General features: G+C 38.4%; 1 long non-coding RNA gene across 1 annotated transcript in view; it reads left to right on the top strand.

Annotated features, from left to right (window-relative positions):
* The first annotated feature begins 5,520 nt into the window (after window positions 1–5,520).
* LOC140940866 (uncharacterized) overlaps window positions 5,521–15,373 on the top strand; it is a 10,779-nt gene continuing 926 nt past the window's right edge. Inside the window, exon 1 of the long non-coding RNA XR_012166377.1 lies at window positions 5,521–5,648. This is a non-coding gene — a long non-coding RNA (uncharacterized lncRNA). The remainder of the gene's footprint in view (window positions 5,649–15,373) is intronic.

The following is a 15,373-nucleotide window of genomic DNA, read 5'->3' as shown; positions in this document are numbered from 1 at the left end:
AATTTTAAGTTGATGAGTTCCAGTATGAACCACCACTAGTTAAAGAGCTAATAAATTTTCTTTCCGTTTCTCCACGAGAAGATGCTTTTAGCAGAAAGAGGTAAAAATTGAGAAGAAGATCGGAGCGGCGGGCTGCTGCTGTATGGATCAATCTTATTTCAGATTTTTGTTCCGGCTAGCACGAAAATCCAAACAATCTGGATTGTCCAAATCCGAAAAAAGTTTGGCTAAAAGGAATGTAACCTTCATACGCTTACGATTGTTTAATTACCACGTATGTCAAAAGCCAGCTGGTCAAGCTCGTTCCCAGGGTCTTTGCCAGCTGGTTGCCTCTGGCCAGGTGAGATTCATTACCCTGTTAAGTTTTAGTTAGATCATTTGCTTCAGGCGTTTACTCGGTTTCACTCTAGCATTGGCCATAGATACTGCCCAGAGGGTAAACAAAGGACGTTATTATCATTAGGATATTTCACAGACTCAAAGGTTGGTGTTTATTACATTTCTCAGTCATAAATTTGACCTTTATCGAAATTAACCATTATTATAATTTCTTGCTTCTAAGTAGTTTTCCTTGCTATTTAGAAGACTGGATGTCAATTTTTTACACTCAAGGTGCCTTCCTCCTGCCACTTTACATGATGACTTATAAATCTAACGTGACATATCGCATTCCAGTCTTAACTTACTTGTCTATTTCTTAGGTAAATGAAGAAAATTTCGCGGCTCTAGAAGTGCCTCCATTGCCTCCTTCCTCTTTTGCCAGGCACATACAAGACTAAAAGCCACAAGTAACCACTTTGCAAAGCCACGTGGCAGGCGTCGAAAGGAGAGGGGAAAGGAGGGGGGTAGGGGAGAGATTTCCTTTTCACGCTTTTCTCCCCTCCCCTACACTTGCCTGCCCCTGCTTTAACTTTATAATTGGCACATGCCCAAAGGATATTTTCACCAGACCACGCGAGTGTTTTTCTGTTGAGCGAAAATGCACTCCCAGTCGAACATATAAGCCGATAAAACCGAAAGAGAAAAAAGAATATTTGATTTCCAGGGTGCTTGGTCCGTTTGTTGATTTTGAGGTCCGCTGGTATGTTGAGCCAAAATGCTGTCCGAGTCGACAGATAAAATATAAGATGAAAAAATGGCGAGAAAAAAATACTTTTGTTTTTTTAGGTGCGCTGGTTCCACATTTCAACCGACTTCGAGGGTAATTTTTCGCAGGCTTTTTGATAGCCTTTATTGCTTAATTGGAAACCCATCGATGCGATAAAATTTGGTTATGATACGTCCGTCTGTAAAAACTCTGGGTGTGGGGGAAGGGAGACCTAGAACGGAAGGGGAAGGAAGATACAGGCATATTTGTCTTGGCGTAAAATTAACCAGTTTAGAGGCAACCAAAGGAATTGCATTTGTAAAATTCTAGATTGATGTTCATTGTGTTTGACTTTTGGTCTTACTCCAGGACCAAACGAGTCTCAGATTGGTTAAAATTTCGACAAGTAGATTAATTCATGTGTAAAAACTTTTACGGATCCGCGTTCGTCACTTACGGAAAAGTTACGGAGAATAATCGAGTCGAAAGGAGTCCAGTTTCCCGGCCGTGGTGGTCCTGATAAAATTAATAGGGGCGGCTAATTGATAGCTCAAAAATTTCTGCCTTAGTGCCACACGAACACCAGATAAGGATGAGTTCTGACGCACGCGGTGCGCCACGGTGAGCCTGTCATGTTACAACCACACACCCGTTCGAGCACGAGTAGTGAAAGTATAAAAAACCTACTTTCTTGTGTACTATTTAGCGATATCAATTATTTTATTTATTTATGTTATTAGCTTCGTCAACATAATATAAATACATTCGGGTAATCAAACAAAGTAACAAAGAAAGAGTGGCAGGGATTCTGCAACAGCGTGAGTCAGTTTCTGCAGGCCCAGAACTGAAAATAAAAAAAGGGGGAATAGTTAAAATACATAATCACAAAATTAAAAGTAACACGAGACAGGCTGTTACTGGAAAGGGTCATTTCCGATTTGATATTAGCCCTCGAAGTGCTTAGCTTTTAGACGAAAATGTTTTTTCATTCACAAGAGCAATAAAATCATTTTTATACACGGTATGATTGTTCAAGGGCTACACCTCGCTAAAATCATCCCGAAATGGTCAGTAAACTAACGGGGATCACTCCATCTGGGATGGGATCAATTTTGTTTCCGATGGGATCATTGTCGTTTTTTGCGATCATCAGATCAAAATAATCCAAGTTTGGGATCTGGGATCATCATATAATCCACATACCTCGTTACCGTCGATCCCGAGAGTAAGAGAACCTTGAAAAATCCGTGTGCATCATGGTTAGCCGAGTTCGATACTACTCTAAAACTTTTCAGGATTACAGATCAATGATATATTGTTCTCGTTGAATTTCGATTTGGGCTAAATCGTGAGTTTTTGGCGATGCTTTCATTGCCGTTGGCCGGAGTACCGAGAGAAAGGAAGCACTTGTTGCCGGTTGAAGGCTTCTTCTTCCCAGGGGAAGTTCTCCTGCCAGCTTATTCCGGGTACCTTTAGAAGGAACCCCTGCAGCTTCCATACGAGCTCAGATAATCGTGAAACGAATATAAATCAGAAATGTAACAGCAACATTTAAGACTATGTAAGAAAGAAACCCATGAGACATGCGATGTGACTGAGGACAGTGAGGAGCCTTTTTGGAAGCTTCATGAAGCACGTGTTAATTGAACCTCCTTACGGCGGACAAAATCAAGCAGACGCGTGGCAGTCAATGTTTACGGAAACGAATGCGATGAAATCATAATAAACGGTAACGTTTAACTAAACTTTGTGATGCTTTATCGCGTTTTATATCTTTAGAACTGGACGTGGACTTGCCACAAGTCGACCTCTGGCTTCATATAATAATCAAGAGCATTAATGTCGGTAAAAATCGAGCAAAATCGCAATTTCGCGGGCACAGTCAAAAAATCGCTTTCCCTCATATCTTGTCCATAGTTAGGTATTAGTAAGTAACTAAACGTGGTGTAGTTTGATTTTCAAAAGCCCGCTTCGATTTGGAGAAAATCGACAAAATGAATTTTCGTGGTCGGCGACTTGAAAACAACCAAAATTTAACGCAAAATTAGGCGTTCTCAAAACTTCGCTCACAGGAAAATAGGAAGACTCCGCCATAAATCAATTTATAAACTTAAGGGTTCCAATTGTGGTTTGGTGATGAATTCTTGTCTTAACGATAATCTGGAAGATAAACAATTGTTTAGTTTCGATTCTTTTTCATCTAAGGCCATCCCCCTTTTTTGTTTCTGTTTTTTCGTTTAGCGTTTTTCTGCTTTTTCGTTTAGCTTAAGATAGAATGATATAATTTTCATGCATTCCTGAAAAGCATCTTGCCGAACCGCAAAAAAAGAAACATCGAAAGAAGCTAAGATAAATTTAAAGATTACTCAGGTGTCGAATTATTTAGCTAATTAAATTGTTATAAATTTTGTCGTCAGCGTCAGCTGTTTAGAAGCAATATGAGACGATAAATGGAAATATATATTCATGTTGGAGCAGCTGATCGCCTGCAGAATTGATTTCAGACAATAAATTTAAATTTTCTTTTAAGTCCCAGCAAAGGAAAAAAAGAAAACGCCCAAGTCAAATTTCAGGTACGTTTTAAAAGAACTTATTAGAATTAAGTAATAAATGACTTGACTTCCCTTTGTTAACACTTCAAATTTCCAAACTCTTTAGAAAGGTCAATTCTAACTCCTTCAAAACTTTTAGGCCGAGTGTGATTTGAGACGGAGCACAAAAAGAGCTAAAAATATATGTAAGAGTAGTAATAAAGAGGGAAACCGGAATCCAGTTTGGGCAAGACGTCGTTAATAAGGAGCGTTTTGGCTTCATATAATAATCAAGAGCATTAATGTCGGTAAAAATCGAGCAAAATCGCAATTTCGCGGGCACAGTCAAAAAATCGCTTTCCCTCATATCTTGTCCATAGTTAGGTATTAGTAAGTAACTAAACGTGGTGTAGTTTGATTTTCAAAAGCCCGCTTCGATTTGGAGAAAATCGACAAAATGAATTTTCGTGGTCGGCGACTTGAAAACAACCAAAATTTAACGCAAAATTAGGCGTTCTCAAAACTTCGCTCACAGGAAAATAGGAAGACTCCGCCATAAATCAATTTATAAACTTAAGGGTTCCAATTGTGGTTTGGTGATGAATTCTTGTCTTAACGATAATCTGGAAGATAAACAATTGTTTAGTTTCGATTCTTTTTCATCTAAGGCCATCCCCCTTTTTTGTTTCTGTTTTTTCGTTTAGCGTTTTTCTGCTTTTTCGTTTAGCTTAAGATAGAATGATATAATTTTCATGCATTCCTGAAAAGCATCTTGCCGAACCGCAAAAAAAGAAACATCGAAAGAAGCTAAGATAAATTTAAAGATTACTCAGGTGTCGAATTATTTAGCTAATTAAATTGTTATAAATTTTGTCGTCAGCGTCAGCTGTTTAGAAGCAATATGAGACGATAAATGGAAATATATATTCATGTTGGAGCAGCTGATCGCCTGCAGAATTGATTTCAGACAATAAATTTAAATTTTCTTTTAAGTCCCAGCAAAGGAAAAAAAGAAAACGCCCAAGTCAAATTTCAGGTACGTTTTAAAAGAACTTATTAGAATTAAGTAATAAATGACTTGACTTCCCTTTGTTAACACTTCAAATTTCCAAACTCTTTAGAAAGGTCAATTCTAACTCCTTCAAAACTTTTAGGCCGAGTGTGATTTGAGACGGAGCACAAAAAGAGCTAAAAATATATGTAAGAGTAGTAATAAAGAGGGAAACCGGAATCCAGTTTGGGCAAGACGTCGTTAATAAGGAGCGTTTTGGCTTCATATAATAATCAAGAGCATTAATGTCGGTAAAAATCGAGCAAAATCGCAATTTCGCGGGCACAGTCAAAAAATCGCTTTCCCTCATATCTTGTCCATAGTTAGGTATTAGTAAGTAACTAAACGTGGTGTAGTTTGATTTTCAAAAGCCCGCTTCGATTTGGAGAAAATCGACAAAATGAATTTTCGTGGTCGGCGACTTGAAAACAACCAAAATTTAACGCAAAATTAGGCGTTCTCAAAACTTCGCTCACAGGAAAATAGGAAGACTCCGCCATAAATCAATTTATAAACTTAAGGGTTCCAATTGTGGTTTGGTGATGAATTCTTGTCTTAACGATAATCTGGAAGATAAACAATTGTTTAGTTTCGATTCTTTTTCATCTAAGGCCATCCCCCTTTTTTGTTTCTGTTTTTTCGTTTAGCGTTTTTCTGCTTTTTCGTTTAGCTTAAGATAGAATGATATAATTTTCATGCATTCCTGAAAAGCATCTTGCCGAACCGCAAAAAAAGAAACATCGAAAGAAGCTAAGATAAATTTAAAGATTACTCAGGTGTCGAATTATTTAGCTAATTAAATTGTTATAAATTTTGTCGTCAGCGTCAGCTGTTTAGAAGCAATATGAGACGATAAATGGAAATATATATTCATGTTGGAGCAGCTGATCGCCTGCAGAATTGATTTCAGACAATAAATTTAAATTTTCTTTTAAGTCCCAGCAAAGGAAAAAAAGAAAACGCCCAAGTCAAATTTCAGGTACGTTTTAAAAGAACTTATTAGAATTAAGTAATAAATGACTTGACTTCCCTTTGTTAACACTTCAAATTTCCAAACTCTTTAGAAAGGTCAATTCTAACTCCTTCAAAACTTTTAGGCCGAGTGTGATTTGAGACGGAGCACAAAAAGAGCTAAAAATATATGTAAGAGTAGTAATAAAGAGGGAAACCGGAATCCAGTTTGGGCAAGACGTCGTTAATAAGGAGCGTTTTGGCTTCATATAATAATCAAGAGCATTAATGTCGGTAAAAATCGAGCAAAATCGCAATTTCGCGGGCACAGTCAAAAAATCGCTTTCCCTCATATCTTGTCCATAGTTAGGTATTAGTAAGTAACTAAACGTGGTGTAGTTTGATTTTCAAAAGCCCGCTTCGATTTGGAGAAAATCGACAAAATGAATTTTCGTGGTCGGCGACTTGAAAACAACCAAAATTTAACGCAAAATTAGGCGTTCTCAAAACTTCGCTCACAGGAAAATAGGAAGACTCCGCCATAAATCAATTTATAAACTTAAGGGTTCCAATTGTGGTTTGGTGATGAATTCTTGTCTTAACGATAATCTGGAAGATAAACAATTGTTTAGTTTCGATTCTTTTTCATCTAAGGCCATCCCCCCTTTTTTTTTCTGTTTTGTCGTTTAGCGTCGAATGCGTTTCCTGATATTTGGTCGGTCGGCGTGCGGTCGGATTGAAAAAAAAAAAAACTAAAAAAAAAAAAACAAAGGAAGTCTCGGAACAGGAGGCCCCGGTAGCCCAGGATGATGTTATGTTGCTATGTTGTTACTATGCTCATTTTTCGGATTAAAAAATTATTTCAAGTTAAAAATGGTTTAACTACGTCGTTCCTTTTTTTTTCTTTTTGAAAATGCCTAAAAGTTGGGTCGGTCGGACAACGCTAAACGGAGAAAAAAAGGGGATGGCCTAAACGAAAACAAAATTTAGGCTCAAAGTTGCGTTTTATATTTTAGGCATGTGCTACACGTTAGTTTTACCTGAAACTCAAGTCATGAATTATTTAAAAATTGTGCTAAAACATATGTACGGATTGGCCTGGGTAATTAAATTTCTACTTCCACGAACCTTCTGAAGTTGAATAAATTTAGCTTGAAATATGAGACTTTTCAAGAGCGTCGGTTGGTTGTTGCTCGACGAGTAGTCACGATGGCTGGGCTCTCCAAAAGAAACTTAAATCACAATTGAACTTGTATCAAAGAAATTTGTACTGGAACATTTTGTCACCTCAATGCGTTTTCCGTTCTGGTTAACTGGCATCTTGTTTTCTGCTGATTTGCGCCGTGTTCCCAAGCTAATCAACCGATGATCCAAAAACTCGAGGAAACGTGGTCTGTGAAAATAATCTCAACAGAACATTTCATGGTATTGGTGGCCTTTCTTTTCGATCAAACTTTTACATCCATTGCCATTTAAAAATTCTAGGTCTCACAAAAACTGCGATTCTGATATTTGGGCTGCCCACACACCTTTGACAGGATTCACAGGCTTCCCAATCTAACAATTTGAGCGATGCATCTGTCATGGGACTTTCTTTATTGTCCTTGCCAAAAGTAGCATATCATACTACTAACAATCCAATTCTTTTTTTTTTTTTTTTCTTCCGTTTTCTTAACATATGCTTTCAGACAATATCAAATAAGTCCAAAAATATCGTTTTTCGCGTCAACTTCCCCCCTTGCCTTGTGTTTGCCTTTTATTTACTTCACGCTTAAATCTCTAGCTATTTCACCGCGTTGTATATCAGGCGGCTGTCTTTTTCTCTCGCAAATGCAAGTTCCATTGTTTTGGATTACATTTTGCGTAAAGATCCTGCCATTATCTTTCAGTATATATTTTTTACAAATTTGATCATGGATGTTCGTCAAACTCTTGTTTCTGTTTATATATTGAGGAACTCCGCCTTGCGACCACACCGTTTATACGACCACCTCTTTATTAATACCATAGTCTTCCGACGCAGATGTGAAGATCTCCGAGTCATTTTAGTATTTTGAAGACCTTTTTAATGCAACCACCACGCTATTATGACCAGGATTTTATGGCCAAATGGTGGTCTCATCAACGGGGTTTTACCCTGTTTTTTTAATTTCAGTTTTCCACATTATAGAACAAAAACAAAAAAATGTGCGTCAGCTGGACTGCGGCAGTTAGTTGGGTCACCCGCCTACACGAGCTACCCTGGATGAGCCAACGTTTCACACATTTCCTTACAAAACATGGCGAATCGTTAAAATAATAAAAAACTGACTCGATTAGAAGGGTGACCCACCTTGTCGAGTCACCGGCCTTTTGTAATAGAAGGGTCTGCCACCTAGCCGGGCCAACTTTCTCCATAAATACTTTGCACGCTTTCCATGTCAGCTACGCAACCCAAGTATGGTCGCCACAGTCCATTGGCTTACTAAAACGAGCTGAAAACGTGCAGCGCCGTGCAACAAAACTAATTTTGAAGCTTCCCTTCCGTTGCGATGTAACCTATAAGACCCGCCTCCAACTAACAAATCTGTTACCTGTTTCATACTGGCATGAACTTTTGGATATAGTCTTTTTCTATAAGCTGTTAATAACTTAGTTTTCATAGATAGTGAAGCTCTGCCTACAACTAGTATCAAAGAGATCTACCAGGTCATCGAGCAGCAATGCTATTGTATATTCCTAAGCAAAGTAGAATTGTTACTTATCAACACTCATTTTTCATTTTCACTGCCACTGAGGTCAACAATACCCAAATTGAAAAAGAAATGGTGTCAATTGTCTTTGGCGTTTGAGAGATAACTCTATATAAGAAAGGTCGTTATTCAAACTGACCAAAAACCCTTGGAGTCTATTATGAAGAAGAGTCAGCTGAGTGCTCCGAAGAATTAGCAAAGAATGCTATTGCAGTTAAAGAAGTCTGAGCTCACAGTAAGGGTAACGAGATGCATATTGCAGGTACGCTTAGCAAGGCGTATCTCCTTTCGGAGGCGAGCGTAAGATAGGCAGAGTTTGTACCAATTCGTCAGTAACTTTTTCAGAAATAAAGGCTGCTATGGAAACTGATACAGAACTTGAGTCGTTAACCACCGTCACCAAGCAGGGTTGGCCAGAGAATTTGGCATCTTTTTGCCCTCTTAGCGTTTTAACTTCAGGGAGGAACTATCATTTCAGAATGTCGTTGTGTTCAAGGGTGAAAGAATCGTGGTCCAACGTATAATATCGTGAGACATTGTATCACTGGCAAAACACATGTAAGCCACCTGGGTGCCCAGGGCTGTCTGTGGAGGGCTAAGGAAACTTTCTATTGGCCAGGAATGTACAAGTAGATTCCAGAGGTCATCTCAAGATGCAGTATCTGTAATAGTTACAAACCAACACAGCAGAAAAAAACCTCTAGCGTGCCATCAAATACAAACAAGACCCTGCCAGACCATCTCGGCAGACCTCTTTGAGCTCAACAGTAACGACTACCTTGTTACCACTTATCATTAAGAGATTATTGCAAAGCTGAAGCCTCATGTTGCAAGATAAGGTCTGTCAGATAGACTCACTACGGTTTGACTGTTGTGAATTTCATAACTTGCGAAAGATTTCCAGTCTGAGCACATCAAAACTTCACCTAGATATCCCAACTCGAGTGGAAAAACCGAAAACCAGTGCAAAGACAGCAAAGTCTGTCTTAAAGAAAGCTGCGGGCTCGAGCTATGATCCAAATATGTGTCCACTTGGGTTTAGAAGCTCACCACCAAAGAATTTACATTTCTCAAGCACAGCGTCTCCTCTATCAAAGGACTCGCTCCTTACTGCCCTTCGCTGGCAAAATTCTTCAGAAAAATGTTGTTCATCAAGTGGCAAAGAAATTGCAATGTAAGAACCACAAGCAAGCTGTTTACTATGACACAGGAGCTAAGGATCCTACCTTTGCCAGGTCAGCCTAAATAGTTTAGACTCAAGTGAAGGATCAGCTGGCGGTAGGATCCTATATGGTCAGAACAAAGGATGGAAGAGTATATTGCCGCAACCGTTCCCACCTTCACAACGTTGCCGAGAAATACCAGCCAAGCTCAGCTGATGAAGCAGTGCAATCTGAAAAAACAAGGCGTAGCCCAGTACCCCCATAGGACACTGCAGTAGTACCTACTGAATCTCCGGCACCGCAGATGCCTGATGGGTCAGTGACAGCGGGGGGTTCACAGACTGACTCCCAGTTAGTTTCTTCAAATACTCCTGTGCCTGTCACTACTAGAAGTGGGAGAATAGTTAAGAGGCCAGCCTACCTTCAAGATCTTGTTGTCTAAGCGGACACTGAATATTTCCTACACCTTTATTTGCTGGAACTCAAATACTATATGTTATTTCAGTCACTAAATACAATGAGACAATTTTCAGGTTTCGTATTCTTTTCAGCTTGTTTGCTGTTTCTTTTTCTTCAATTTGTCAAAACAAACGAGATGTAAAGATGTTAGTTCCAGCACTCGGGGCCCAGGCTGGGTAAAGTTTCTGGATGGTTTCTCGCGTTCTGTTCTGTAATCACATGTATTCGTCGAAGCCTTACTGTGATCAAATGAGTTGTGCTCTTCAGCTTCTGTCGAGATTATTGAATCACAACTCCTTTTTACCCTCCTCGCATCTTTTTGAAATCCTGTCATAAAATCAAAGTTTGGCATACGAGCAGTAATGGGATAGTGTTTAATATATAGATTTAGCCAGGGCTAAAACGAAGCTCCCATTAATAAATTTATGACTTAAATCAAACAATAAACTTTTATTTCAACAAATCAGTTAACTTTAGAGCAAATTCAAGTGACTTTTGAGGGAAAGGCTAAGTGATTTTAGACAAAAACAATTTGCAAACAGTCCAAGAGTGAACCAAATCTTACATCGAGATGATAGCCTTATATGCACACACAAAAAATAGCAATCATCTTCGATCACATTTAAGAGACATAATGGCTCTTGATTACAGTAGATTAGGCCTAGAAAACAAATTCTTGGAAAACAAATCAGGCCGAATTTTTGGCATTCGACAAGTTTACTTGCTAACAAATCTGGGGGCGTGTAAACCAGCCTTTTATACTTTTCATACATCACATCTGTGGTGAAACAGTACTTTGGGGCGCTGTTTTTAGCATACAGACCTCGGACAGAATGCGGTATTTCACAATTTTGCAATACAAATTTCACTCATTAAGTATTCAGGACGATGGAAGCACTCGCGCGCTGTTAACGAGATCGTTAAAAAAATTTTCAAAATCACCTATACGGCCAGCCGGCTCTCACTTTTGACAACAGCCAAATGACTGAACAATTACTATATAGAGCTACGCTTCAACATAATAAAGAATTTATGTTTGTTTTTTATTTAATGGTTTTATAAACGCCGTCTGTAATAATCTTCAAAAGCGTTTGATACGCGCGGCATTTTGAGTACTCCTGCAAGCGATGTTCATGAACGACTGAAAGCAAACGGCACAGCGATTAAAATTGCAAGAGAGGCTACTAACAATCAATAAAAGAAATATAATTCGGTGAAAGATATATTGAGACAACAATTTTCATTCACGAACACAAGGGTTAAAATGTCTCTAACCTGCAAGCAAACCTACATAAATTAAATAGCCGCATAAACTACGCTCGACTTCATGAAGTTAGATATAGAAAAACAAACATCAAATACAATAATTACTCAGACTTACCATTCCAGATGCAGCTCCTGAAAGCTATCAAATAAGCCCAGAATCGCTTGAGACTTTTCAACTCTCTTAGGTATCAAGCAAGGTGAAAAACGAAAACGATGCCATCCGAAATCCGATTTCCGACTTTGACAAGCGACATATTTCTCAACCTAAAACCCAATAAACAATATAGCCATGAATAACAGAAGACTCTTGATAGCAGCTGAATTTCATTTTGTACATCCCGTGGAAAAAGACAGTTAAAAACATCACAAGTTGACAGCACTGTCAGCTTCAGCTGTCAAAAGATGTATAAACTTTCCGTATGAACTCACCTGTCAAATTTTGACCAATCAGAGCATAAAAATTGGACGTAGAGCGTGACCAACGCGTGACCGTGGTGAGAAAAGTCAAAAGCAACCGTCTTCCTTGCCCGTAATAGCTGGCTGAATTTAAAATCAAATCGTTTAAAATCAAAATTTTAATTGTGCGGCACATAAACAAAACTTATTATATAGATACTGATGAAATACCAGGATTTTTACTAAAAAATCATATCTTCATCGCGCGCGGTAAAGATACTGTTACGAAAAATTGTATTGCCTGACTAGCATGACTTTCTAGAAGCTTCGCGAGAGTTCGTAGTTTGTTTATTTTAGGATCTTGCGTAAGCGTTTCTAAAGCGGCACATTTTGTAATCTTTCTATAATTAGACTATTTGGAATGTTCTAGAACTTTATTGTAAAAGTATATAAGTAGGCCAGCTCGAGTTAAGTTTAACTAGTTTTCACAAGCGAAGAGAGTTTGACGTTGGTCGTGTTTAGTCAAGTGCGACGAAAGCAGTGTTTATTCAAGTTGGCGAAGGCCGTGTAAGTTTATCAAGTTAAGTACATTTGGCGGAGGCCGTGTAAGTTTATCGAGTTACGTGCTGTTGTGGAGTTTTACTCGTGGAAACTACGTTCATTTGTGGAATAAATCTTCTTGTTGCTGTTCCGACAACCCTGCGTTCAGTTTGGTTTGCAAGCTACCCGTCCTCTAAAAGATTACCCGCGTAACAGATACTATTCTTATCTTTCACGTGTGAGGATATTGGTGTCGCCATGGTTACTAACATGATAAGGCAGTTACAAGAATTACAAGAGTCTCAAAAAGTTATGTTTTATGTAGGAATTTCATCAGTATCTATAAAATTATGCTTTCAGCAGGAGAAGATAAAATTCGTATCCCCAAGCGGCCATGCAAAATGGCAAGTAAGAAAGTTGGTGTTCTAGTACGTCTTAGAAATATGATTCCCAGAGAGGCCAAGTTACAATTGTACAAATCGGCAATTTTTACCTAACTTAACATATTGTCACATAGTGTGGCATTTTTGCAAAGCATCTGATGCAAGAAAAATAGAAAGAGTACAAGAACGGGCATTACGTGCTGTATATAATGATAGGAATGCTACGTATGAGGACCTCCTGGAGAAGGGAAGACTCTCTAGTCTTGAGAACAGACGGTTACAAAATATACTAATTTTAATGGATAAGGTTGAAGACTAGCTCCAGAGCATATATGTAATATGTTTTTTCAGCAAGATAAGCAGTATAACTGACGAAGTGATTTTCCTGTTCCAAGATATAATACTGTTAAGTATGGCAAGCACAGTATCAGATATTTAGGCCCACACATATGGGGCAAGATAAGCCAGGAACTACGCAGTAAGACCAGTCTTCAGGCATTCAGGAGAGGGGTGCGTGCTCTCAATGTGCTTGGCTTGCTGGACGGCACGTGTGGCTGCTGTGCATGCTTATCTTAGAGTGGTGGGTATGCATAGTGGCTTCTGCTGTCTGGCTGCCTGGTGTATTGAGAGTGTGCTCCCCTATCCTCTATTTAACTCGTCTAATTTAAATTTTCTAGCCTTTTAACTTTCTGAATTTTGAATTTATGTTTGACTGCTGCTTATATGTTTGTCCTATATTGTCTGTTTGTTTGTCTGTCTATCTGATTGTCTGTTTTGTCTATCTATTTGTTTGTCTTTGTTTGTTCCCTGCTTGTCCTACTGTTTGTCTGTAAAAATTTTATATATTGATGTTATTTTTATATATTAATGATATTTTAAGAATATATTTTTAATATTTTTACATATACTTGATTTAATCTTATATTATATTCATTTTATTTATTTATAGTGTCCACAATTAGCTTTTAGCTAAATACCTTGACACTTTAATAAAGTTTATGTATGTATATATCTATGTAATATCCTCTAGGTATTTCATATAAATTTTTTTAAAAAATGAAACTTGAGCCTGCGATCATATGAAAGCTAGTAACTTGTCAGCGGATAACTTCAAAGAAAAGTCAACTTTGATGGGTCGGCATCTTAGCCCGCGATACGGTCAGGTGATACTGATGGTCAGCAGATACCCTGTTCTGACAGCTGTCAATTGATCACAACATTGATCTGCAATATGTGTGCAATATCAGTTTTCCTGTGCTCCCAAACTAGCAAAAAAATGTGACATTGAACATTGGTTTCCCTGTGGTGCGACTTTTTGACGAGATCAAGCAAAACTAACTACGAGAGAACGACTAGAGAACTGACAATTTGACTAACAATAGACGACTGTTCAACTGTGACAATAGACGGATCGAAACGCACCAATTACTGATTACAAGTCTTCATAGCCAATAACATCGCGGCTTAACTGACAAACGACCAATAACATCGCGACGTAATTGACCAATCAGATCAATAATCAGAGTATAATACCATCAACTGACTACAACTCACTTTGACTCTGAAGATGACTACCGCACTGGTTGTCGAAACGTCAGTCATTAGGGAGTTTAAGATACGGAGACTACGGACTACGAACTACGGCTGGACGAGCGTTGTCCTTTGTTTGTAGCACTGGGTTGAGTCGTGCAAATATAGAACGTTAAGATTGCACTACAGACAGTAGACTACGAGAGAAGAGGCGGAGAGGGAAACAACACGCAAAGATTTTCTTGTTTTCATCACAGTTCACAAAAATGCAAGTCAGATTTGCATGTGATCTTATCTTTAGAACAATGAGCAAATTCTTCCATACTTGAAGGAAGCAATTACGTCGGGTGAAATTGGTAAGCAAAGTTTTGGTTACACAGGTTTTATTTTTTTCGCCCATGAATACTTCTGTCAAATATTAAAGAAATCGACAGAAATAGTAATAGCTCATTTATTAGATTTAGAAGACGGACTTCTCCGACTACTGATCAGATGTAGTTTGAAGTATTGAAATGGCGAGTTTCGATTGTCTCGAAGATGTTTACATCGATCATTTTCATTCAGCAAATGCGCTACAAAAACTCGCATAAACAAAGGTTACACAAGTAGAAAGACACACTGATCAGTTCGAACAATTATTTAAACTTTTCAAGTGCGAAGAGAAAGTAAATTACCTGCATGATTGCTCTTCTCCTCGGCCGTCAATCTGAATTCTACGTATGAGCTTAGCTAGATAAAAATGTAGTCACAACAGTGGATTAAAAGCGTAAATCTGAGCAGAAATTAGACACAACTTACATATTTCGCTTCCCTCTCACTTAAAGCAGGTGAATTGAAAACTTTTTCACGAAAAGACGAGATTCTTGAATTTAATACCGCGACCGCAAAATACGAGCAAAATGTTCTCCGTAGTCCCGACTACGCGAAACAGCTCAACAACACACCGTGGCCGCAGGACTACGCGGGAAAAATGAACAGCCACGTAGTTTTGATCATGCGCAGTAGCATGTTTAACCGTAGTCGTAGTCCGTAGTCAGCGTATCTTAAACTCCCTATTGTCAACAACAACAGTCCTATTCAGGACTACAGTGTACGTTCACCCGGACGATCAAACTCAACCTACTTTTGGAATAAGTTTATCCTTTGTTAGTTCTATCTATTGTTTAAACTAAAGGATACATGTGCCTCAGCTTAATTGATTTTTCTCTTACGAAATCTTTTCCAGATAAGTTAATTTCGCCTTTGGAATGTTCTCTTTCCGCTAATCTACAGTGTGTTGCGTTT

Source organism: Porites lutea, chromosome 6, assembly GCF_958299795.1.
Source record: "Porites lutea chromosome 6, jaPorLute2.1, whole genome shotgun sequence".
Taxonomy (NCBI): Eukaryota; Metazoa; Cnidaria; class Anthozoa; order Scleractinia; family Poritidae; genus Porites; species Porites lutea.
Note: the sequence above shows the minus strand (reverse complement) of the source record. Positions and strands in the feature narration are given on the sequence as shown.